Source organism: Chiloscyllium plagiosum, chromosome 32 (genome assembly GCF_004010195.1).
Source record: "Chiloscyllium plagiosum isolate BGI_BamShark_2017 chromosome 32, ASM401019v2, whole genome shotgun sequence".
NCBI classification, from domain to species: domain Eukaryota; kingdom Metazoa; phylum Chordata; class Chondrichthyes; order Orectolobiformes; family Hemiscylliidae; genus Chiloscyllium; species Chiloscyllium plagiosum.
In genome coordinates this window covers 27,852,612-27,856,638 of record NC_057741.1, presented here as the reverse complement: position 1 = coordinate 27,856,638, position 4,027 = coordinate 27,852,612, and the positions used below count along the sequence as shown (strand labels likewise).

The 4,027-nt window shown below is 45.1% G+C and overlaps 1 protein-coding gene across 3 annotated transcripts in view; it reads right to left on the bottom strand.

Annotated features, from left to right (window-relative positions):
* LOC122539453 (PH and SEC7 domain-containing protein 3-like) overlaps window positions 1-4,027 on the bottom strand; it is a 421,315-nt gene that overhangs the window by 94,329 nt on the left and 322,959 nt on the right. The gene's annotated exons all lie outside the window — the stretch shown is intronic.

The window sequence follows — 4,027 nt, the reverse complement described above, 5'->3', positions numbered from 1 at the left end:
AATCAGTAAGGACAGGTAAAAAGGGAAAGGGAAGTTGGAAGGAGACAAGAGAAAGGAAAGAAAGAGAATAGGAAGAGGGGAAAGAGAGGACAGAGGAAGTGAGGACGCGCAAGAGAGGAAGGGGAAAGGGAAGGAGGATGGGGAGGAGATTGGCAGAATGGAAAGAGAGAAGTAGAGAGGGGAAGAAAAGAAGAGGAAAATAGGAGGGGGGGAGACGAGAGAGATGTTCAGGTGGGAGAAAGGGACAGGATTTTGGGGCAGGGGGAAGGTGATACAAAGAGGGAGGCACAGATTAAATGGTTCTTCAAATATCCAGACATGTCCCACTATGGAAGGTCTAACCTCCACTTAATTTATAAATATATATATGGGCTCTCTGATATATTCAATATCACAACGTTTACATCAGTTGCTCAATATTGTGGTTCAGGGAGATTTACTTGTTTCCTGTGAAATAAAATCAATTTTCCTTCAATTTAAACAAAAACATGATTTAAAATTTGGAGCTAAGGAGTAATAAATCATGCTAACTGATCGATGCCTATTGCCAATGCACATTCAAGCAAAACAGACAGCTCATATCTACAAAACATCTGAGAGAAAGGGGAGAAATGGTATTTAATTTCACTAAGCAGAGCATCCAGGAGGAGTTTACAAAATGTTTATTGCCGTTTATCATGTACATGAATCCCGAGACTGCTATAGGTCATATTAATCCCTTAACTTGTTTAAATTCCTCGAAAATCAATTATAGCCAGTGTGCTCACTCCCCAGAGAACAGGGGGAAGTGACAGATTCATCAAGCAGCAAGTCAAATAAATATTAAATATCTGATTAGCTCCTGTTATAGATCAGCGCACAATACAATCGCGCTTTTACACCATGCTTGGGAGGTGATACACTGGAGCGAATCATTACTGAATCTTTACCTCAAACCACCAGAGGGATCTCTTCAACACTATCCCCACGTTGGACCACTACAGCTAGCACACGGACCCAGTAAATGATGCAAACTCCAGATATGAGGCTAGGTCATTTGGGAATCCTCCCGACCCCAAGTCAGGAAGTTCCACATTTTAAATCCCTCTGCTGGGCTTGAGCACCAATAATCCAGGCCAACACGCCAATGCAATACCGATGGAGTGTTACACTGTCTTAAGTGCTGTCCTTCAGATGAGACACTAAACCAAAGCCCCAGCCGCCTGCTCACGTAAGTGTAAATGCTATTTGAGAAACAACAGAGGAGGCACCTCTGGTGTCCTAACCAATAATTATCCCTCAATCAACCTCACAAAGAGCAAACTACCCAGTCATTATCATATTGTGGGAGTTTGTGTGCGTGCACATTGGCTGCTGTCTTGCCTTAAATACAACAGCACTCTGGGCCATCCACTGGTCAGGAAAATTGCTGCACAGCTGCAGAGCATTACTGCTTTACTAAGGAGCGGGTTTATAAAATCCCTCCTCCCAACATCCCTCAGGCATTCCAGCTGGCACCAACATCCAAATCTTTTGAGGCGTGGCAATCACGGTCAGAATGCCCCGCCAAACTTACGCTTTTGTGCCCCGGCAGAGCTCAGCACTTGTTCCGATGCCAACCTCTTCCAAAATGAGGAGCAATCTTCAATCAGATCGAGCTGGATTTGCAGGGTGGCGGAGAGCTGTTGGGAGTCACTCAAAATCATTTCCAGCCGAATATATTCACATCAGGCAGAACTGTCAATGTTGGTGCTCTTGGTGCAATTGTATTGGATTTTCACATCTTCCTCTCCAAATTGCATAACTGGCCTGGACTTTTGAAAAGAAATGATGCTTTCATGTAACAGGGGCATTGCTGCAATTTGTCGCCCACCTCTAACTGCCCTTGAGACAGTGGTAATGAGCTGCTTCCTGAACCGCCCCTGTCTGAGAGGTGTAGCTACACCGATGGTGCTGTTAGACCTAACAGGATCTCACCTCCACGCAGAACATGCCCGAACACACCCTGACATAAACAGTACAACACTAGAGCTTTAACATACCAATTTCAAGGCATAAATACAGACAAACAAACAGCTTTAGGCTTTGAAGTCCTTGAGAAGGGATTCAACTTGTGGTGAACCATTGTGAAACTCAGTGTGAGAAAATGTTGGGATGACACAGACGCAGTTAAAAAAATAGAGTGCATCACTGGGAGTATATACTCCCAGTCTCACAGACCCTGTTGCCTGACTGACTCGAGAAGGCGAAACCCTTCTTAAGGCGTCTCAGGATGCCATTGTCACCTGTAACCCAAGGATCATTAATAAAAAAACAGCCTACATGCATAAATATGGCATCTCTGTGACAGAGGTAGGAGCATCCGTGATTTAAGAAAAAACCGAACTCATTTATCAGCACGCTACTCACTGTGCGGTGTACTCAGCACACAGTAATCATGTAGCCGATTCCTTTTGATGGATCCTTAAAATAAAACTCAGTGAAGACAAACAGCATTTCTCATTTCTTCAAAGCAAATCAGACAAGGATGAAGTCATAAATAAGTAGGAGACACAAACCATAAGGTTTTCTGACAGGAAAATGGAATTCGAGGAATTCAAGCCATTCTGTAACTAACTCAGTGACTGTCAACTAATTCATGGCTCTGAATCATTTATGGGATAATTTAAGAAAGTGAGAAATTAGTGACAGAGGATAAGGACGATTAATCATTCTCAAACTGCCATAGCTCTGAAGGAAAGGGGACAGAGCAGGTATCAGTCATAAGTTACAGCCTTACCGCTGACATAAAATATATATTAGAGATGGATTCTGCCACAGGCCTCTGTGGGACTGAAGGAGATAAGCAATAGACCATGAGAGTGGCAGAAACATCTATCACCCCTCTATTTTAGACTTTTCTTGAAGGAAGCCTACCCATTCAGTCAGAAGATTTCCAGCAACAGCTGGGGCAGCAGAGCTAGGAGAGAGTGAGGACTGCGGATGCTGGAGAGTCACAGTTGAAAAGTGTGGTGCTGGAAAAACACAACAGGTCAGGCAACATCCGAGTAGCAGGAGAGTCGACGTCTCGGACGTAAGCCCTTCATCAGGAATGTGGAGGGGGATGGAGGCTGAGAGATAATAGGAGATGTGGGGATGGGGCTGGGGGGAAGGTAGCTGGGAAGAAGATAGGTGGAGGTGATTGTAAGAGTTCTGAGGTGAAAGTGGAGCGGATAAATGGGAAGGAAGATGGACAGGTAGGACAGGTCAAGATGGTGGTGCTGAGTTGGAGGGTTGGATCTTGCATGAGGTGGGGGAGGGGAGACTTGGAAACCGGCGAAGTCGGAGTTGACGACATATGGTTGTAGGTTCCTGAGGCGGAGGATGAGCTGTTCTTCCTCCAGGTGTCAGGTGGCTTGGATCTGGAAGTGGATGAGGCCCAGGACTTGCATGTCCTTGGGGAAGTTAAAATGGTCGGGTTGGTTGATGCATGTGCCCCAGAGATGTTCCCTAAACCGCTAAAGATGAGCAACACAATTTAACCTCAACATGGTGCCATTCACGTGCCGTTCCTCTCCATCTCATGACCCAGATTTACCAAATGGTGTTGGCTTTCACTCAGCATTAACTTGATCCAGGGGCTACCAACCAATGATACATTTTTTTTAAAAGCAGAGCATTCCCTAAACAGAGAATGACTGCAGAACTCCGAGAAGCTAAGAGATTGACGTGTTCCAGTATATGAGACACAAAAAGATTGCACGTAGGTATAGCAAATAATCAGGAGTACAAACAGTTAATAAGAGGGGAATGGAACATAAAGGTGTGATGTTACGCTTCAGTTATACAGGACGTTGGTGAGACCACACTTGGTTACTGTGTACAGGTTTGGTCTCCCTATTTAAGGTAGGGTGTACTGGAGGTAGTACAGGCAGCATCTAGGGAACAGGAGAATCGACGTTTCGGGCATTAGCCCTTCTTCAGGAATGAGGAACGTTGGTCCAGCAGGCTAAGATAAAAGATAGGGAGGAGGGACTTGGGGGAGGGGCGTCGGAAATGTGATAGGTGG